This window comes from Sebastes fasciatus, chromosome 7 (assembly GCF_043250625.1).
Source record: "Sebastes fasciatus isolate fSebFas1 chromosome 7, fSebFas1.pri, whole genome shotgun sequence".
In the NCBI taxonomy this organism is placed as follows: Eukaryota; Metazoa; Chordata; class Actinopteri; order Perciformes; family Sebastidae; genus Sebastes; species Sebastes fasciatus.
Window position 1 is genome coordinate 9,062,982 of NC_133801.1, and position 23,425 is coordinate 9,086,406.

A 23,425-nucleotide genomic window follows, 5' to 3' on the forward strand; every position below is an offset into this window, starting at 1 on the left:
ATCTCCACAGACAACAATGGAGGCAGGTGCAGCATCTTGCCAACACCTTCTGGAGTAGATGGAGGCGCAAATTCCTGGCAACACTTCAGAGTCGAAGTAAATGGCAGGAGGAACGACAAAACCTGAAGGAGGGTGATGTGGTCCTTCTTAAAGATGCTCAAGCCAAGCGCAACGAATGGCCTATGGCCCTTGTGACCAAGGCATTCGCCTACAGTGATGGAAGAGTCAGAAAGGTCGAGCTAAGGGTCGCAAGACATGGGACAATCAAAACTTTCCTCAGACCCGTTTCAGAAACAGTTCTTCTTATGTCGACCAAGGACTGATACTTTTAAGTATTTACTGTGGACATTCCCTATAATTTCAGTTAGTTACATAGTGGTATCTAATTATATACCAGACGGGGAGTGTCATGGCACACATTCTGTAGCCTTTACATTCATTTTATGTAGCATCACCTTGTGGCAGTTTGTTGTAACTGTAAAGTGTTTTCTCAGTGGTCAGTTCAGATCATGTGATCAAAGGTTAAAGGTCAACCAGGAAATGCTGTAGTGTGTAAGAATTTCTCCATGCGGTCAGACCGAAGGCTTCTTTCCCTTTTTCCCTTACGTTTGTGCCTTGGAGAGCCTTTGCTTTTTTACAAAAAAGAAAGAAGAAGAGAAAAGAGGACTCAGTAAAACACTTGAACTTTACTCCTGTCTTCGACTTCTCTGAATCCTTATTGTTAGCTATCTGTCAGTTTTTGCGTAAGTGCAACACGCATCAGGGACAGAATAATGACTAAAGGTGTAGCCAATTAACTCTCCATCAATTATGAGAATAGATTACAGAATGGCACAAAGCTGCTCTAATCGTATGCATATACCACATCTATACAGCAGGCTTGCGTCTTGACGCGGTGACCAGCTAAACTGTGTCATTCACAGTGAACTTGCAGAGAGTCTGCGGTAGTTGCAAACTCAGACTAATGACTCTAGGAGCTCTAGTTTCTTCTGCTGATCTGACGAGCCTCTATGTCTATTTCTAGTGAATCCATCCCAGTTGCTACATCACACCAGACCCCCCGGCTGATTATCTGTGACTCTGCTGAGAACATTTGATTTATGGCTGTGTTGTTCTCGTTGTACTTGGACACTCTGCACCATCCCAAAAGTGAGCTCAGCTATCAAGCTGTTTCTGTAGTCAACCTATGATTACGTTCCAGATTTCGAGTTGCAGGAATTGTCTTGTCAACCCATTAGGAAAGAAACAATTTGACGTTACATTTCAGATTGCTGTGTGTGCATCTCTGGAATGGGGGGTGGGGGGGGCAATGGGCTTATCAATAGCCATTCCAGCATCAGAAGATAAATATGCACAACCAGATTTCATATATAATCTTAAATCTGTACATTAACATTTTGACATACGTATGTTTCAGCATAAAAATCCCCTCCTTAAGACTTTATCCTATGTGACTTGACGCATGTTTCTGCATGACATTGCTACATATAATTTGTTATCAATAGTCCATAGGCGGTCGGCACGCTCTTAGTTTGGAGAAGCCGAGAGGAGTACTGGCACGGAAGCTGAGCAATGTCTGTGGATGCCACGTATGTTCAGATCCAAAAGTCACACATTACCCCCAAACAAACTAACCGATCCATACATGGACAAATGCTGTGTTCTGAGAGGTAAAATGACTGTTTTTGTCAATGAAATCTGGTGGCTTTGAAGAGCGATATAACAGTTTTTGTTCCCCGTTAGAAAGGGCTGTGTGATGGTGAAGTAATGCTCAGATATTATTAATGTGAGTCTTTCATTGACATGCAATTATTGTGTCAAACAATACTTTGTCATGTGTGAAAATATTTTTATTTTATTTTGAAAAAAAATAATCGTTTAGCCAAATATAAAAGAAAATATTTAATATTTGTAACTGTAAAAAAAATGTCTACACTGTTTGGAGGGTATTGGATGGAGGCAGATTTGCAAGGTCATAAAGTACTATGCAGTAACTCAGTAGTAATTAAGTAATGAAGACCACAGTGTGTAAAGAAAAAGCTCTCTAGTGTGCGAAACACTATTTTTCCACCACATTTGGAGAAGTCTGACACACTGATCATGTTTCAAGGGTAAAACTTGTCTTCTTTCTCTCTGTATGACTCTCTTACAGTACAGTCCAACCTTCTCCTCCTCCTCCTCTTCCTCCTTTCTGTCTCGTACAGCTCTGATAGATGTCCGACCATGACAGCCTAAAGTGTAGATCTGAAGCTCCACAGCAGAAACCTTTTAACTGTATTAAACTGTCACACCACCATTCTTCATGCAGCTCACTGACATCAACGGTTTTAACATGGAGGCTAGAGGACTAAATCTCTCTCTGCTGGTTCACCTCGTCTCCCTTTCTGGGTCACGTGATCTCTCCCATGTGGCCTGTTAAAAGTCATTGCTGATATTAAACACCATGACGACATTAAATACCATCTTCAACATAATTACTGGCATTTAATACAATTTTAATAGTAGTTTGCTATTTAGACTACCAGTCTGGGGATTCTGAATCTAACATCTTTATTCATCATTATTGATATTAATAATTATATTTAATGTTTTCTAACAACTACACCAGCTCCTACTTGCATCCCCAACACATGTAAACTATTTATTATGTTTTTGAGAATTCATAGAGTATCTCAAAACATAATATTGCAATATTCATTTTTACAATATTTTCTTACACCCCTAGTATACCCCCAGTATAATAAAAAGTCACGGGTCAAATGTCTCTGACACAAATGTTTCTGACTTCTCCAGGACCATTTGGTTCGTCGTGTCGTGATTGAACTTGACAGTACAGCTGTCGTGGCATTTTCTGATGCTGCAGTGTGTCTGTAGGGAAAAAGACACACTGATTTACTGGAGACAAGAAAAGAAGAAGAAGAATTCAGAATGGTGTGAGAGGGCGAGTATATGTGTGTGTTTGTCTGCAACATGGATGCAAACCTTTGATGAGGCTGTTTTTAATGCCAGAGTGCAATATCTCTGGGCTACCCAACATGAAAGGCTGCTGGTTCTCTGAGGCAGAAAACACACACAGGTACCTGAGTCTCCAAACACCCCTCTGACATTATATTAAATTGAAACTGTGCCAACTTCTCCTGAGAAGATCTGACATTTGACACATTATGTTTGTTTGTTAGTTATTAAACGTATCTGTCAATGAGCTGCACGGAGTCACTGTGATGTCCTGAATGCTGTGAATGTGGATCTGTCAGGTTTGAGTCACTGAAGTCTGAACAGAAAAGACATGCGACACAGAAGCTGACCTGCAGATCTGTGACCTTCCTGTTAGTGAGCAAACTGACGGACTGTCGGTCCCTCGTTCAGCTGTTTCTTTAATATCTTTGCAAACACAAAGTCAAACTTCAACCTTTTATAATGTTTCCCTCCACCTACACGCTGGGTCAGTCTCATCGTTCTCTCTCCCGCATCGAGCTGCTGGATTCAGCTGAATTTCCTGAACTGATTGAACAGAAAAAAGGAGAGACCTCAGCTGGTCCCCTGAGGAGTCTCCTGTTGAGTCTCTGCAGACTTGTTAGCTCGTTCACCTTCACATTTCCTGTCAGACCAAGTCCTCCCTCCAGATTAAGACCACCGACCGTGTCGGCCATGTCTAACTGTGTTTCCGATACGTAACTTGACACTGCAATAATCTCAACTCTCAAACCATGCTGGATCTTTTTTGTATTCCAACAGTCCACATCTTAAAGGAACAGCATCAAATGTCATGTGTGCATGCAGGATTAGACCGTCAAGTTATGGATAATGTGCCGCCGCCGCCGCTGTATGTGATCACACTTCTTAGGCACTGATTCAGAGTGTTGTTATTAAAAGTTAAAGTACTACAATCAAGAGAACGGCATCCATAGAAATATGTAGCTACAGCATCCATGGTTCACATGAAGCATGAGTGTAACCATAGGGTTGGTGGATTCAAGGGCTCAACCATTGATACATACAGTACATGAGAGGTGTGAACGGTGGTGGGAATACAGATGATGTGTGTGAGAAAATGTTGCCAGACTACTTACTACTCTCTCAGCTGCCTACTGTGACCTCACATGTCCCCATATATCCATTTATGAAGTCTTTAGGCAATGTAAGGAGGCTCCTTTTGTCACTCAAGCAAAGAAAAATGATATTCAAAATGGTTCAATTCAAAAGTTTCAGAATGAGGCTGCCTTAATCAAAATGAGCCTGGCAGAAACACACATCATCTTTATCTATGAGATAACTCTCCCACTACAGACTGACCTGCATTCGCACTTGCTGGTTATGCATGAGCTATATGGCTCCGGACACACAATATATATATTGTGAAGAAATAAAGAGGCTTCTTGACCAACATTTAAAAAGACACAGCGGGGCCAAACCTGCCCTCCTCTCATGAATAATGACAACCTGCTCCCGGTGCTGCAGCCTGACTTTAGAACACCTACAGCGGGAAACACACACACAGAGAGCTTTTTAGCATTCTGAAAATGAGCTCTGGTGTGCAGCCGTTATTATGATCTTTGGGTTTAGGCTGTGATCAGTTCTGCCACCGAGGCTGCTCAACCTGACGAATGCAATTCATCAAACAAACAAACTAACCATATGGCTGTCCCTGCATGGGGGAAATAACACAAACAAGCAGCAAAATCAACACAGTCCAATGTAGGAGGAAGCTGCAAGGACTGGGACGATTCAGCAACAGGAAACAACCTTTTTAATCCATCGTCCATCCTTCAAAACAGCTCCAAGCAAAGAAAGAGTAGTTGGGCTGACTCTCCCTTTAGCAAGTAGCAGTCCTGATCAGTTACACACAGCACACACAAACTAACAAGTAGACCCTAGTTGTGTTTTACCTGCATGTCAAGATCCACAGAGGAAAGTTCAGGATGGAGACGGTCAGGAAGCAGCATCCCAAAAAACAGAGAGAGAGAAAGACAAATAGTTAGCAACAAAACACCACACATAAACTGAATCATCTGAAAGCCAGCAAACGGAAATAAACAGCAATTAAATTATACGTAGAAAAATGTTTGACCTTTTTAGTAAAAGCATTATCTGCAGGACGCTCATGTTAAATAGCCAACATTATTCCTGCTGGCTGCAGTCATCTCACAGTCTACAGTACATTAAACAGCTCAAGAGCAAAAGGATCATTTCTGCTCCTTCCTCACTTGTCCTTGTAAGGCAGACAGAGCAAACCGAGCGATGATGTCACTGATGGGCGTGGCATTCTGTGTGACTAAAAGCTTCTGGAATGAAACTGATGTCAACAGTGAGACACTCAAGCGAAGTGATGACATCACAGGTGACCTCTGCTAGGACACAATTCTATATGTTTAACTTCTAACAGAAGGAAGCTGAATATTTCACACAGAAAAAAACGGTGTGTGGATCTGTAAGTGACAGAGAGAGAGAGAGAGAGGTGGTATTGAAAGACCCTTGAAAGTGTAACAGTGAGAAGCAGGTAAAGACCATAGAGACAGTGATGAAGAGGAAACTGCAGCTCAACTCTAAAAACCTGAATCACTCAGAATGAAAAGCAGCAAACAGCAAAGAAAAGGTGAGTGAAAAACACTGTTGTCTACTCAGGTATCTCTCTTCTCTTCATTCCTTCCTAACCACATGAGGTGTTCCATGTGGAGCAGAGTGAAATGTAGTTACATTATGCCTTCTGTTCATATAATGTGTTTATGGTGTGAGAGAGAGAGCAAAGCAGAGAGCCTCCTGTTGCTTTCATCTCTTTATCCTTCTCTGAGCCTTATCCGTCTGCCTCGCTGCTTTTTGCAGTTCAGTCTTTATATCCTTCTTCTTTTCTCTCTCTCCTTTGTTTCTTCCCTTCTTCCTTCATCGTGGCTGCAATCCTTGCACTATATTATGTCCTTCATATCTTGCAATCTGTCAGTCTGATGCAACCTGTTGTTCCTCTGAAATGTTCAACAGTTAAATGGACTCTATTGTCCCACTATAGTGCATCAAACAGACTCCATAATAAACAAGTATACTACATATTATTAATTATGTTCTATAGTTTCAAACAGCTTCATTTAAATCATGTCTAGTTAATTTACGAGACAACCAGTTAAGTCTGGTCCTGAATCAGTTCACACACATCAACAGTAGACTAAACCCTGACTGGCAGTCTGTCCTCCTCTTCTCTCTTTTCTCTCTTGGTTCCCTGTCGCTCTACAATCAGTGGACTGAGTGGTCCATACCTGGAGGAACTAGTTACTGGAACCTTATCATTCACTATTTCACAGTCAAAAGAAAATTGTCTAGAAGACTAATGATGAATCTGATGAACTGATCTCAGAGCTGTTTCGGATCCGTTCTGAAGAAACAGTTCAACTCAACTCAAACAGCACCGACACAGAAAATAACATCATCAGTGGTAATTCATCACACCTCATTCCTCACATCAGATCAGTGTGTTGTTGTGATGTGTTTCACTATTTAAAGCAGGAGAATGACGCTTGTGGAAGATTAGAACAGAAACATGGCAAACAGCCTAAACTCAATGATGACAAATGAAGCGCTCAGAAAATGCCAAAGCTGATAATGAAACGAGTTTTTCATCTCCAGTATTAAAGGCGTGTGGGTATTTGGGAGTGCTGAATGTTTTTATTGCCTTGAAATGTCAAAGTTCTTCAGACATGCAGAAGAACTTTTTCAAAGTGCAAAACTCCTTAATAATCTCATCTAGTCCAACATGTCATGCATACAATCAATATGAATGGAACGGCTATAGTCAAAGAAAACCTTGAAAACCTTAATATGGAAATAGTCTGTGTTATAATCAAGACAATACTGCATCCACTTTTTCAAATTTATAAATGAAATCAGGTCAAACTAAAGCCATAGAGTGGATTTCTCTGTAATATTCAGTTCATTGTGTGAAAGCTTCACAAAGCTAGAAAGCTTCTTTCGTTCTCTAAAGTAGTTCCGCTAACAAACTGAGCTGCTAGTTGGCTTTGATGTTTAATGTAAATCTCATTCAGCTCTCACGGCCAAAAACATTCAATACACTCATTTACATACACATGTACGAGCTCATGCACAAACTAACAATTCAAACAAAGCCATGAACGAGAAGATTCTGGCACAATTCATCTGAATGGGACACTTTAGGAAAGTATACAATCTTTACAGTCTTAAATCTGCTTTTAGTGAATGTGAGACGCACCAAACTGCCAGCCACTTAATTCCCAGTGGTGCTATTCATTACAACATCCATCCTTGTTCCAGACTCAGAGTATTCACATATAGTGTTATTTGGAAGGAGGACATTGTGGAGAAAAGTCAATTTCCTTTCCATTTTCTCACTACATTATAGCTTTTCATGGGCCATTGAGCCTCAGTAACATCATAATCTAACATCATCATCACGGTCAGCAGCTATAAAGGATCATGGTGGACATAAAGTCTCTCCTTTTTCTACCTCCACTTCAAGAATGCATTCTCTCTCTTTTTTATCCTTTCTTATCTAAGAAACTGATATTTCAGATACTCTAACAGATGTATACTTATCCTTCAAACTGTTTTTATCTAATCCGGCATCATGTCGATACCTTGTGATAGAATGAGGGCCTTTATAGAAATGTGGTTTGGATGTTTGATTGAAAGCAAACATTGGGTTGAGCAGTTATGTGATTTGAAATGTCAAGTGTGTATGCTTAAACACAACAGAAATCTATGGATCTCAGCTCTCTTAATACATCGTGTGGCCCCTCCTGTTCTCACATCTCTGCAAATGTTTGGTATTTGGGAAAAAATGACTTTAAAATACTGAATGGTTTCAGGTCAAAATACATTTCTGCTCGGCTGCTCCGTTATGAACCATCCAGATCATCTGGGACAGTCTGCTTACTGTCCCCGGAGTCAAAACTAAACACAGAGAAGCAACATTCAGACTTTATGCAGCAGATATCTCATCACACATCTGCAATAATTCCACAGAAAACTTGAGATATGCTCCAACTTTCAGTCCACTGAATTGTAGTGTTTATTCTGCTGTTTGATTTGTCTTCTTGTATTTTATTTTTATATTCTATTTTTATTTGTTTTACTCTTTTTATAATGCTCTGTATGTGTGTCTTTTTTTTATTATCTTTTTTTAGTGCCCTGTGTTTATTTTATATCTTTTGTAAATCCCTTTTACGTTTTATGTAAAGCACTTTGAATTGGTTTGTTGTTGAAAGGTGCTGTACAAATAAACTTGCCTTGCCTTCGCAAATCTGCCTGAGGGGAGAAATATCCATCCACTATTCAATTTATTTGGAGAAATAATCAAACACATGATGCCTTTGAAGATAATGTGTGTATTAATATTTAAAGACTGAGACAGAGTGGATTCTAAAGCAATCGCAGTGCAATAACAGACTCTCATCACAGTGGAAATCACACCTTTTATATCCAGTTTGATGGTTTTAGGAGACAATATCAATGAAGTTAATTAAATCTATGTTAACTACATCAGTCTCTAACAGACCTTAGTAGAAAGGAAGTGGATGGAGGGAAGCTCTGCAGTATGGTCATGCTGTATTTACAGGCTGTTGACGTTAATGGGACCTTTTTGGAGTGAAGAATTACAGGATGTGAGGTGCCACAGGGTAGTATCCTGGGGCCTCTATTATTTTTATTATATATAAATGACTTAAAATCAGCTACTTCATATAATCTTTTTTATATGCTGACGATTCTGTTTCATGGTGTTTTTCTTCCCCATGCATTTGCAAAGGCAAGGCAAGTTTATTTATATTGCACCTTTCCCTGAGAGGCTGAACACTCATCTGCATGCATTGCGTGAGGCCGTTTGTTAGCCACCATAAAATGCACTTATTTTATCAACCTCTTCTTATCAGTTCTGATGGAATTCCATCAACCGGCTTCACCGTTTGTAAATCAGGGATGCGGCAAATAAAAAGCTTCACAAATGCATCTTCTATGGCCGTAAACAACACGCCTCAGGCTGATTTCAACCAGGTGCAATTTGACCCAGTTATCTAACCCACTCATTTTGAAGTGAAAACCAATATGAATATTGAGAGTTATTACCCAGAATTTCCATTATAATGGTCCACTTCACTACAGAGCTATTTCCTAGTTTGATCATTTTCATGTGCACTTGTCTGTTCATAGTGGTATGACGCTCACTACATGAGCTACTGTATTGTGTAAAATCCAACTCCCATTAATCCTTATTTTGCATTAATCCTGAATATATAACTGTATGTTATACATATGTATGTCGCCTGTAAAAGAATAGCAATGCATAAATGCCTAAAGATGGTACCGTACAGTGGATTATATATCCAAACAATTTAACAGCAGCAGATGTCTTCAAACATCAAACAGCACCCGGACTAACCTACTCAACTCTGTTTGCTTGTTGTCTGTCTGAGGAGAGAGATCAAGTCAGCAGATGATGTTTGTATAATTTCCTCTGCTCACAGCTTAGATCTGATCTCCTGTCAGTGTCAATCAAACCAGAACAGGTTTTCTCTCAGTAGAGGACTGAACCAATGAAAGAGTGAGATGAGAGGATAAACAGTGTGTGATTGACTCTCGGAGTAATACCAGTGATGCCGCTCTGTCTGTTATCCATCCAACAGTCAAGTCATCCAGCAGAACTGATCTGAGTTCAGTTGTTTCAGACTAGAACTGAACACTGCTGGACCTGGACGCTGTCTATCTGCATTCACCTGTCTGTTTCTGTCTTTATTTCCCCACCTGTCTGTCTCTGTTTGTCTCAGTTGTTTACTGATATTCTAGCAATTAAAAGGGGAGATAAGAAGTGAAGAGATAGAAGAGGAGGGCAGAGCAGAGGGAGGAGGGGGGAGTCAGAGCTCCATCAGCTGTGAAGGATAAGCAGCCCCTATGGGAGCCTTCAACAGCACCCAGCCTCCATTCACTTTAATGTTTCATTGATTCCAAGGCTACCAACACAACACATAGAGACACTGACTGGACGGTACTGGTCTAGAGCTCCAGAGAGTAAAACATGAGATGGGAAACTAGTAAATCAAGGGTATGTTAGGTTATAGATTGTGTTATCATGTAGTCGAGAAGTTTGTCAGGGACTCTTTGTAGTTCTGAGTTTCACATCTGACTTTAATTCTCTTCACCTTCATGTTCAGACTCACAGATTAGTTCCTCTGCAGTTCTTAATAATGGAGTTTTAATGTGAACATTTAACGGTTCATTGTAAATAGTAATGAGCCTTTACTGAGTGGATCAACTGTAGGAGAGAATAGAGATTAGAGAGGACACAAAGGGACTGAGAGCTCTGGGTGGACGAGGAGACTTTTAACAATGCTGCACGGCACAATCATCTACATTTGATATTTCAATAAAATAAAATGCTTAGAGATTTACAATCTCTATGTGCACTGCAATCTTTCATGATCACTGAGAAGAGATGTGCACACCTCTTATAAGAATATGGTTGGAATTAAACAAAGCAGCAAATTATAAGAAAGTGGTGCCACATGAAAATAAAGAAATACATAACTAAAAAATATTGTTTTGTAAAGAAAAAAGGGAAGATTGGATGAAATTTTCAGAAAAGATGTTCTGTTCTGAATTATTATTTTATTTTTTATTTTTTAAATTGTAGCCAATGGGTTAAGGCAAATATTTAATTTGCATGTAGTATATTCTATTCTATTCTATTCTGCATATGAAGATGCACTTAAACCAAGGAATTCAGGCAGTACATTGTGCTTATGAGGTATTGTCTACACCTCACAGTGAAGGATTCTTGAGCCCAAATTGCGAAATGTTTTATAAATGGTCAAATGTCAATGCTATCAGGGGCTATCTGGCTTTACTTTTTCCTAAATTTCACTGGAATGTGTCATACAGATTTTGGGATATCGTGCAAATTTATAGACAAACATTGTGGCGAGACCAAAAACACCTCATTGTCTAATAAACTGAGAAACACTGTTGTGCCATGACATGTGGGAAATTCAAACAAGAGTGGAAAAACATTTTCTATATTATCTTTGACATATTTCCATTAATTCCAAATAAAACTGTAATTTGGGACGTTTTATGAATACAACATTACGCCATACAGTTTATATGTATTATAGTAATCATGTAAAACATGATAACACATATTTGCAATCGCAAATACTGTGTAATGTTCCTCTCTTCTAAGGGAAATGTGAGAACTGCAGTTTGATGTTTTAGTTATTGAGAAGCAGACAAAGAGGAAGGCAGTCTGTGGGGATAACGCTGAGACTCTAGAGAGGAGAGAGAAGAGAAGAACAGAGCGAGAGTTTAAAACAGGAGATGAACAGAATCCTCTGAGGTGGAGAGAAGACCAGCGGCTCATCTGTGTTAGTCAGCCATGACGCTTCCCACTTTATCCCACCACACAGCCCATGCTGCACACACACACACACACACACACACACACACACACACACACACACACACGTACGTACGTACGCACCCATGCATACCCAGCAGCTCTCATTAAACACATGTTGCTCTCTACAAAGTCCGACCTGCTCCAGTGTTTCAGTCTGAGGGTTTCTGTGGAAAATATGACCGTCCAGCATCTACGTCAGTCTGACTTTCTAACTACGCGGACGGGCGGAGAAAATTTAAAGAGCACTGAGAAAGTATTTTTGCCGTGAGGAGAAACCAGCACTGAGTATAAAAGATCCAAACATTTCCTTGTCACAATTCCACGTCAGCTCAAGTACGTGCGGCCGTTCTCGCGGAAAGCAGAACCGAAGCTCGACACAAACACACAACACAATTCTTGACGACTTTGACAGCGAGACAATGTTCTCGTCATTTCCTTCGCTTCAACATTCAGATGAAATAGTTGCATCATACAGTGAAATCTTTCAAGTTTGTTTACTTTAAACTTCCTCTCGGCTGTTGTGGAGCAGATTTGACATTCTTCAAAACTATTGCCAATTTGTACCATAAACACTTGGTGATTTTAATGATAGGTAACTGAAAGGTTACTACATGTTGCCCAGACTAACAAGAGAAGTATTTTTGTTACGTTGTTTTTTTTTTGTATTGTACTTTGTTCAAAGAAAGCTTGTGCTGGTGACTTCCAGAGGTCCAATACATCTCAGTTTACCAGCAGGAATGGACTTAACTGAAACAGCAGGGCAAATAACACCCAGTGACATCCAGTGACCCAACGACTACCTGGAGAAATGTACAACTGTACTTATAGTTGTGCAGAGTGCAGAGAGATGTGTTTTTCCAATTTGTACCTCATAACCTTACAGATAAGATCAGGCTGCTTCCCCACCAGGGAGGACACTTTGCAAGGTTCAAGAAACAGATTTTAGTGCCACGTTCAAGGGTCAAAAAGCCAACATCAGATCAACCTCTGGCCTTAGCCTGGTGATCCCTCACACCAACACTTTCACTTTACAGGTGGTGATCCCACACGTTTGTTTATCCGGGTTGTGCCTGGCTGAGTTAAAGGGACCACTGCAAACCAGGGACAGGGTCTATTCACTGGCAAGGTTCAAAATGACATTTCAATGTCACATAGAATGCAGCAAGTCTGGAAATGTATTTCTCTGTACTGCTGTAAACCTAAAACAACATGTTGAAACTGAGTAACTGTCGATCTGATAAAAATGGGCATGGCTTCTGTAAAATGCTATTTCTTTTTCTACACGACAGTGGTTGCAGTCAAACATTATTCCCGTTGAATGGACATCCATTCTGCTCAGAGAGCTGGGTCAGTGCCCACATTGATTAAGGTTCTACATGAGTAGGAACTACATTTCAGCACCAACCAGCCTCCCATATATCTCTCATTCTGTACAGTATGTTTCGATCTGATCATTGGTCAGTGTTCAGCCAGTGTAGGACTCAAAAGACTGATTTCAAATGTGCATTAAGAGGACAGTTGAGCCCAGTTTCCTTTAGAGGGTGGAGAGAAAGAAAAAGCCTTGAAGTCATTCATCCTCCTGAACTCCCACACAGATTTGGAGTCTGCCCAGAGGGTTTCAGTGGGATATCAGATGGTCAGTCGTGGAAAACTAATCTAACGCCAGGCCTCTCAACAATGGTGACATGGAATAATCGGGTCTTCACCTCACACTCCAGTATAATTATCCATCATTAACAAAGCAGCTTTAAACATGTGGGAATGGAAGAGGTTATAAACTGAAATGGAAGAGTCAGAGAAAGGTTGAGGGTCCTTGCGGAATGTAAGTGTGCACTTTGTAAAATATGGGCAGTGTTGCTGAGAGCTTTTATCTACACAATTATTGTAAATTGGCAGGATTTCAACCACTCAGAGTAATTCTAAGATTTTCATTTGGCTCAGAAAGTGACAAAAGTGGTGATTATGAGTTCAGATCAAATGAAAAACAACTTCAGAAGAAGATCCCACCACGTCTTTGGATTTAATTGGTTTAAGAAAAGAATTAGATGTTGCAAACTGATGTTGGTACAGTTGATTTATATTTCATATAAATATCCACTCTAACTGTAACTGCTGTATGAGCATAGTGCGTAGTTGTTTGCTGCTATATTAATGCTCAGGATATCATATACAGCACCTTTAAAGTCTATTATTTCAGCCATCACACAACATGCTCCATCAAAAATAAGTCCACAACAAGATTGGATCTTGTTTATTGCTGTGTTTTAAATACCTGACAGCCATCTATATACAGTTGGTGCAAATTCAATTACCGTAATGTTTAGTGAAGTGCAGTCAGCCTTGTGCAGCCTCTTTATTGAGGGTGTGTTTCATCTCCCTCTCTAATGCTGCCACCCCGGGGCTCTGTAGGATTACATGTATTAAGAGCTGCTCAGTGAGCTTTTACACATCATCTCCACCAGGGAGGACGAGGCCTCTGGACTCCATCACATATCTAATATGCAGACACACTATGGGGAATGTTATTATGCTGCTAATACAACATAGCTTGAGGTGAAAACCCTGTCCTAATAAACAGACAGCTGATCAAGTGCTTATGGCTGTACTGTTAACATACAACATCCAGTAGACACACAGAGCAGTCAGAACTGAAGTTCTGTTTCTGGTCGCCTGACAAATGCAAGTTAACATTCACTGTCCGCTGATCTCTGGTTTGGTCCATTAATTCAATATAGATGCTTAAATATTTACTAGATACTCACTTGCTTTTGCTCTCAACTGTCTCGACTGTGTGTTGGTGAGAGCCACAAGAGTCAAACATACCATCTACTGTTTGCAGGCTGGAGAACCAAAACAATCTGACATTGCAGGCTACAGTGGGATCAGCAATATAGAAACCATTTGATCCAACATGTCTTTCAGTCATTTGATTCAATAGTAATTAGAATGTATGCATTCTATTCTATTCTATTCTATGTGTTCTGTTCTCTTCTACTGTGACTAGCAGCTGATACAACAAAGCTCTTTATGGTTCTATTTACAGGAAAGGAATACTACAGAAACATACAGTAAAATAAAAAATGATGATTATTAAGTGTGACTACTGTTCTTTTTCTCATTACATGGTCCACTGACCTTCAGCCGGAGCTGAGGTTCCCCAACAGAGCCTACTCTTATTGGCTTTCATTTCCCATTTCAATCTGCAGTGGAGGCAGAGGCTCTGTGATTATATTGACTACTTAGAAATGTCTCCCTCCTAGAACCAGAACAACAACCATCATTATAATGGAAGTAACAGAGTGATGATGGAGATGTTGGAGGAGAAGGAAAAAATGATTCAAGGAAGTTGTTGACAAGCAACTAGAACTGGCGACCGAGTGTATTTTCAGGATCCCTGGAGGACTCAGCCGTACATTTATGAGTCATCACCATCCAGGCCGACTTTCCCTCTACAGTAACTCTTCACAAATTTCTCTCCGGAAGGAAAACAGATCAGGACAGAATCAAATCATTCAAATGTCACATTATTTAAATGGAAACAATTTGCGGAGAATGAGAGTGGGTGTGTACAAATGTGGAGGATTTATTTTCCTCATTGTGCTGGCATTTGCCAAAACTAACAAGTTGAAATCTCTAACAAAATGAGTCCCTTTTCTTTTCTCAAGACCCCATCACATATTTAGTGTTGGCATATGTTGGTGGAAGGAGTGACAGAAGCATAGACGGAACTATCTATCCTTGCTTCTCACTTCCTCTTCCCCTCATCTACAGTGGCAGCCTCTCAGATCTGTAGTCAGATCCAGGTTGTCATTTCAAAACCTCCATCACTGCCTGTGTCAGACTTGTATCTTTACCTTTGGGACAGATTATGTCTCTTTGCTCCCCCACTGTTCCCATCCTGGCCTCTCCTGCTGTGACTGGCTGCTTCTTGTCCTATACCATGGCTGGAGGCCGCTAATGCCATTCAGTAGCTTTAATAGTGGGAATTTTTTTATGCCAGTCGACTTAGTAGCCTCTGGCAACATGGCTCTGTGTGTGCATCTGTGTAGGTGTGCAACCTTGGCAGTAGAATGTGTTGTGTTTCTCTCTCCTGGCCTCCTGCCTGCTGTGTCTCTCTTCACCTCTCTGTGGGTCACATCCTCTCCTGGAGCCTCTCCTGACACTGTCAGTATGACACACCGCATTAAAACAACAGACCCTGATGTCACACAACCTGTGGAGAGTGAACCTTGGGTGGTACACAGTGTGTCTATAAACCTGTCACTGTGTCTAGTCACATTTTTTGCTCTCAGCTGCTCACTGCAGGGACACATCAGACTATGAAAATGTAATTCCCCAACACAAAAACACACAGTCGATAATGTGATTTACACCGTATTCTTTCATGCTACGGAGCAACATCATTTGGAGAAATAATGTTGAGCGAGATAGCCGAGAATCTGCATCTAAATGGGACTATAAAGAAACATAATGGGACATTTCAAAGACTTAAAAACAGAAGCAAAAGCCGCATGTAGAATATGAATCACAGCAGAAAATAACTGCAGCAGATAAATAATCTGAAGCCTTTATGTTTAAACATTCTCACTCATTGCTGAAGCAACAACATGTGAAGCCCTCAGGCTGCTGGAAGCTGCCAATGAGTCAGGAACAATATGGTGCTGGATGTCTCTCAGTGTGTGTGTTTGTGTTTCACATTAAGCTGTTTCATCTCCTCCCACCTCTCATCCCTCCATTGTTAATGTGAACTCCTACCTCCCACAATCCCTCTCCCCAGCCCTGCACTCTATCTCTCTCTCTCCATTAGGGAGCTGGCAGCTCTGATCAGGTGATGCTTTGCTTGACTCATTTCCTGTGGGAATCGATGGCCACATTTAATCAAATGGCTGGAAGCTAATGGCTTTAGTGGGTCCGGGGGCGGAGCCGGAGTGCTCTGACTCAGGTCAGCATCGTCCCTCCTGGTAAAAACACCAGAAAACATTGGAAGGGCATCCTAACAGATAGAATGTACACGGCTGGTAACAAATACCTGTTTTGGATGCACATGTGAAATAGATGTCACGGTGCTCTTGGACTCCATGGAACAGATTAGACTAGAGGCCTTAGCCAAAGTATTTACTATAGGAGCCCATTTTATGTTGTTTTGACCTGCCAGCCAACCAGACCTTATTTGCTTCAGCAGGTATAATATGTTTGGAAAAATCGGAGTAGTCTCATCACTTTTACCTTAAACAGCAGTTTATTTGCATGGTGTGTTACTGCTGTTGCATTTCAATTAAATTAGATCTGAAAAGAATGTGGACTACATTAATAAAGTCTGAACTGACAGCTGGTTCAGTTTTTAGATGAAAAAAAAAAATTAAAATGAACTGCAGAGCAACAGTGAATTGCTACCAAAAGCTCTCATTTGAAGGTATTCATTAAAAAGATAAGGTAATCATTAAAAAAATCACCTTAACATGAGACTAAACACAGTCTTGTGGCAGTTTGTGAAATAGTCACACAATTGAATCTACCGGTATTTGATTTGTGATGCTTTTTTCTCGTGATGGTCAGCACGTCTTTCAGCAAATTTTGTGTGCATTTTCCTATGAATGTCCAGCAACATGTGAAGCAGGTGTCAATTTCTGCTCCAGTCTTTTCAATATAAAGATCGATTGGTTAGGCTAAGCCAACAAAACTTGTGTGTTTTGGTTTCAAATAAATCTGGAAGTGCCGTAAAGTATGGAAGTTACGTTACAAATAAATGAACGTTGAAATCTGGTTTCACACAAGACACGAACACCAGTCTCCTGGGCAAAAGACCGTCATTTTCTGACCTACCCATCCACCTCGACCTCCTCCCCATGCGGCACTTGCTGCTCTTTATACTTCCCAGTTCACAATTATGTGGATTACATGCAAACTGATGTTGTGCTGATCATCACGAAAAAAATGGGAAATTTGTGTCCATGTACACAAATCAATACATTAAATTTTACTATTTCATGAACTGCTGTGCGACTGGGCTGAGTGTCTATACTTTTGGTGAGATGCATCACTTGACTTAGAATCAAAGAAAACAGTCTGCTTAAGTATCCAACATTATGACACTTATCTGATTATTTACCAGGAACTTGTTCTTATATGCTGACATGCAACCACACAAGCTGTACACATGTGTAACCATGAAACAAGTTAGATGAGTTGGCCTGTATGGGAGTCAACATTTTAATAAAATATGTAATTGAAACAAGAACAATATTTGTATTAAATGTGTTGCTTTCTCAGTACTGCCCACATGTAGCCATTGACAGTAGCAAAATTAAAGAGAGAACATTTGAGTATTTTTTTTCTCCGTAATGATCCACTAAATGTTTTATATTCATAAGGAAATGACAGCAGTAGGCTGTTTAAACATCCCAGTAACAAAATGAGCCTCTGGGATATTGTACATGTTCACAGTGCTCGGTGTCTTCATTTTCAAAATGATTATGTACAGGGTTGGGTGATCAACATTAGGATTCCAGGACCATTTTATTTCTCTATTCAAATATGCAGCAGTCTGGTGCACTTTACTGTGAATATATAATGAAGTCAGAATGAATAGCAAACTATTTAAAAAGCAGCCAGGAGAAGTATTCTACCTTTGTTGTGCCTCTGAGTGCCGTACTGTAAATGGAAATCAGCTCTATCATTCGGAGAGGTGCTACAATTGTAAATTCCACTTCCCACAAATGCAGCGATCACAGTAGAGCAGGTGGGAGTTTAAGGTGGTTCCATCGTTGCATGTTGTGGCTCTCAGGTTTCTTTTCAGGCGCTTGCTCCCAGAGCCTCAACACTTCTCTGCTCTCTGCCAAATAACACATCTTTAGATCGTGTGGTATATTTTCAGGTCTTGCACCGGACAGAGAGGCCCCCAGTTGTAAACATATGTGCAGGAAGCGGACGGGGAGACCTGGGGTCATGCGGTGGATCCAGGGGCTGAAAGATAAACATGTAGGTCAAAGGTCACATACCTAAGCATACGCTTAGCTCAGCAAGTTGCCTGAATTGAACCCAATATAAGGAGGTACGAGAGCCCCAAAGGGAGGACTTTCAGATTCGACTTGAGACCTCCGGGCGCTCTAGACGCCCGTATGACATGTGTGGCTTGTTTGTAATAAACTCTATTTTACCAGCAAGAACAGTGTCCTCGGAGCATCCTTCATCATCACTTCAACAGCACTGTCGCAGAAAAGATACGACAATCGCCACAAGCTCACACGTGTTTCCCCCACAATCTCTGTCAGCAGAGGAGGATGAGTAGCTGCAATATAATTACACAGCATGACAAGAAGAAGCCTGCTGGGTAATCACACGGGACATAAAGTTCTATGGTTGTTGTTCCCAGAACCCAGAAGACCAGTGTTGTCACAATGATGTTGATCTGTGTGATTGTGGGACAGGGAACTCAATACTGACAGAGCAGAGCAGTTTATCTGAGGGGACGATAAAGTCGTACACCCCCATCCTACCCGTTCAGAAACATAGATCAACACCAGATTACATGTAGGCCGAATCAGTGGATGAACACGTCTGACGCACTAACTGAGGTCTTGGAGAGCAGGCAGGGCTCTAGCTGGGGGCTTTGATATGCAGACAAGCCAGGAGGAGGAAGATGAGACGCCAAGATCAAACGCCAAACAACAGTCCTCTCCTCACACTAACTGGTGGTGAGACTGCTGCAGGGTTAATGGATGGATGGGTGGTTGGATGAACAGACAGAATGGCTGATCAAATGTATGCAGGTCATATGAACTTTTTATAAAAGACAGAAGGACACTCCTCTGATGAAAAACAAGCTCAGACTGTGTCCTTGGAACTAAATGTTAACTGTGCTGAGGTCCATTACTATGAACTCACTCTGAAGTGGAAGTTTGTTTGGCACTGAATCTCAAAAGGGGGAAACATGATCCACATTCCTCTGCATTGTGTCACCACAGTTCATCATTACGGAAACACAGACAGACTGGACAACCTACACAGACCTCCTCAGCAATTATATTAGCAGACAGATGAGAATAAGAGGAACAGAGGAAGTGGGAAGTAGAACAGAGGGAGAGAGCAGGATGAAAAAACTCTCCTTCATCAGTCTGATCCACACTAAGTTTCTTGTCCAATCAAGTTTATAATGTGTCCTCTGATCTACAAATCTGCTGTCTCCCCTTCATAACCATTACAATCCAGCATCTGTTATTCCAACAATCAACTTTCTCACATCAAATGTCTCTCCACAAAGAGTGATTGTGCAGGAGGATGACTTAAACTGCTAAACACCCATTAAAGAGGCTGATTAAAAGACGCAGGAGGTCGGAGGTTCAGCTCCATAAGGTTGATAGGGGTCAGGAGCTGGATTGGGCTGCAGTGAACCGCATCACACTGCCCAACATCAGTGTTCTCTCTGATGGACTGTGTGGCAGGAAACATTTGAATCCCATAACCTTCCTAGCATTGCTCTCAGTGAACCTCCCCCTGAATAAATAAAGGTAAAAATAAAAGGATTACCTGATGAATATTTTACAGAAATTACTTTAAAAAAGAGGATTTTTAACAGGACCAAGGTTTTAGAACTGAACCTCTTGTGTTTTTCTTAATTGTACTATTTGGCAACTAAACACCATTTAAAATAAATGCAAAAAAAGTGTGTGTGATCAGCACTCTGTATTGAACCTATTGACCGTCTGTGAGTTTTTGCTTCTGTTTAACCTGGCTACTGAAACACAAAGGCAGAGAGGACAGTGGGAGGGGACAGTGTTCCCTGAGGGTGTGGTGATTTTAAAGTAGATCAGTGAATGTCAAATGCATTTTGTACAAGTTTGGTGCAGATCAACACTCGGCATGTAAATGATGGCTCTGAGAAGCCAGTTTTTAATCTGAACCCAATATGCGGCCAAACAATTTAATAAAATCATGAAATCAGGTTTAGACTCCAGCATACTGGTGGGAAATTAACCACAGAGTACCACACACATTCAGATATAAAGGCTGTACTGTACTCATCACATATATCACAACCACAATTGATTCAGCTCTCAGAAAAATGAACTGCAGTTGACCCTGAATCTATAATCCTCTGTATGAACATGAATCAGTGTAGATTATTATTGGATGAAGGTCCAGTTGAGATCATGAAGACTGATCTCGTTGTTATCGATTCCGATAAATGAAAGCAGAGAAACGCTGCTCTGTCAGCATGTTATGTTTGCTCAGAAGCAGTCCGTCTTTCTTCTCCTTAAGTGAGCTGTTTCGAAATATAAGTCTGGTTTAATACTGTGAAAGCAGCAGACTGCTGAAGGAATGCACCGACCCAGAGACTGACCTTCTATATAATTATCTGTTTGGGTGTCAAAGTGTTGCATGAACTGGCAGCTGTGCTGCCTTGAGGAGCTCTGGGTCAAACTGTCCATCTGTTTGCCTGACATAAAAAAAGTCAGTAGTGAAACTTCCACCATCAAGGTTGTAAATGCTCTCCTGATGAATGAAGCTGAATGCTGAGTGTCAGTGCTGCCTAAAAAGTGGATGTGAGCAACGGATCACTGCTGCCAACTGCTCTGGAATTCAATTTAAGGCTTTTTAAGTTGGAAAACATTTTTTTTGAGCCAAAAAAAACTGAAAATAAATGTGTCATGTTGCATCTGAGAGCTCTGAATGCTCCTGGAATTGTGACAATGAAGCAGCTCCACATTCAAGACAAAATCCTGCCCCCTCTTCTCCCGCTGCACTCCCACTGACAGTACTCACACACACTGTGTTTCACCTCAGTGAGGCAGCTGTTACTGTATTCAATGGGATCCGAACATACAGGTTAAAGCAGTGCGGTTCACAGAGGTGGAATAATTAAGTACATTTACTCACCTACTGTACTTAAGTCCAAATTTGAGGTACTTGTTTTGACTTGAAAATTTCCAATAGTTCAGGTGTTTTGAAGTGGGGTTGTATGAATTACTTATCTATAGTCAGTGTATTACCAACAGTAGATGACGGTCGGCACGCCCCCAGTATGGAGAAACAGACAGGAGTTACAAACTTTTTTTTTCTGCCGGCCCCGTCCACAGCAGTACATTGCTTTGGTTCTGTGCGTTAACTCCTGTCTGCCTCTCCATAATGGGGGCGTGCCGACCGTCATCTACTGTAGGTAATACACTGACTATGGATAAGTAACTCATACAACCCCACTTCAAAACACCTGAACTATCCCTTTAACCCTGTTGCCTCTCTTCAACTGAGAAACATTGTTACAATGAGATCAGTCTCATATTACAGTGATGCAGAGATGACTATACATCTTAAAGAAGAAGAATATAAAAAGCCTCCTCTTGTCCCCCAAAAGAAACTACAATCACCAACCAGACTTGACCATTTCTTCTCCTTCAGCCCAGAAAATGCAGAACTGTTCACACATTCAACTGTACGTACATGTATTATCTTATAAGAGCTTTCCACCCACTGCTTCTCAGGGTGTACTAGAGTAAAGAAGGTCTCAGAGGACACTCTGTGCTTCCTATTCATCTGGAAACTCTGAAATAACAAAAGAGAGCTGTCGTCAACCACTGACTTGATTTTATATTTTTTTCTCTAATGACTCCTGTCGAGTTCAAGGTCTTCACCTCTGCTCTGAATAGTTTTTATATTGCTGAATAGACTCATTTTAATAGAGTACATACAGCATGTATTAGTCTCCTGTCTTACACAGAGACTCCACAATGCAGTCAGATCATATGAAGCTCAGAACACACATGTACACAGAGACATGTTCTCAGCATGTTAACCAAGACTGGAGTCCATGACCTCTTAATCCATCATCACCTGTATTCACTGCAGAATTGTTTCCAGAGGGAACAGTGAGATAAACTCTGATGAATAACTCTCTGCACCGCACGACTACAGTTCTGTAACATCTCTGGACAGATGATTTCAACTCTGCTTCATTTTTCAGCCTTGAGGGTCTACAGTCAGTTCTATAAATGTTATTTTTTTTATGTCCACTGAGTGTTGGTGAGCTATGACTATTTCCTGTGGTTGCTTAAGTTTTTGAACAATGAGTTTCGCTGGGGAGGAATCGCAGATCGATAGATATCTCTCTCATGTATCCAAAAACTTAACTAGACTTTTACCATTGGTTTGTTTTTTCTCTTTTATTATTGTGCAACATCTCTGCAATGCATACATTTGAGGAAATACCGTCCATCTCCTCTACACACTGTGTTAAACCAAAACACAAGAAGACTGAGGTTTCACAGTAATAATCATTAAAAGACATACGGGAGAGGAACAATATCTTCTCAGTCATTCAAGTTACTTCAGACTGTGACTGTTTTTGACTTCACTGGAATCTATAAAAAAAACACACTATGATACTGGTCCAGGTGGAAGGAATGCTGGTTTAATTGAACAAGGTCAATATCTCCACAAAACACAGAGGGCTCTATTGTTTTGAATCAACACATACTGCAGCACTGAGGGCATGGCAACACAGGCTAATAATAATAATGTAGCGTGGTCCAACTGTTGCACATCAAGGGAGCCGGATCAGGAGTGAAGAGGGCTGGCACCAGTCATCAGTCTAAGCACTATATTAAATGGGTTGTTATAGGTGTTTGGGAGGGTTATCAAGACAATGATGAGCTTTGCTTTATCAATATATTTATCTGTATTAGGGATAGTGATGCAGCAGGTGTAGCAGCCTGAAACGGGTCTAAACAGAGTCATTGTTAAAAATACATCAAAACAGCTGGATCTCATCTGCCTAACCCCCAGGCTCTCAGATCTGATCTCTCTTGTGTACAATAACTAGATAGAAATATGAATACTCACTTAACACTGAGTTCAATAATTGTCCTTCATGTTGGAGCGGTTGAAATTCCATCCATCCATCTGCAACCGCTTATCCCGTTAGGGGTCGCGGGGGGGCTGGAGCCGATCCCAGCCGACATTGGGCGAAGGCGGGGTACACCCTGGACAGGTCGCCAGTCCATCACAGGGCTGACACATAGA

At 40.9% G+C, this 23,425-nt stretch overlaps 1 protein-coding gene and 1 long non-coding RNA gene across 4 annotated transcripts in view; one reads left to right on the forward strand and one right to left on the reverse strand.

Moving 5' to 3' along the window:
- Positions 1–23,425, reverse strand: part of lsamp (limbic system associated membrane protein) — a 650,892-nt gene that overhangs the window by 441,453 nt on the left and 186,014 nt on the right. The gene's annotated exons all lie outside the window — the stretch shown is intronic.
- LOC141771315 (uncharacterized) overlaps positions 1–23,425 on the forward strand; it is a 183,658-nt gene that overhangs the window by 160,018 nt on the left and 215 nt on the right. The gene's annotated exons all lie outside the window — the stretch shown is intronic.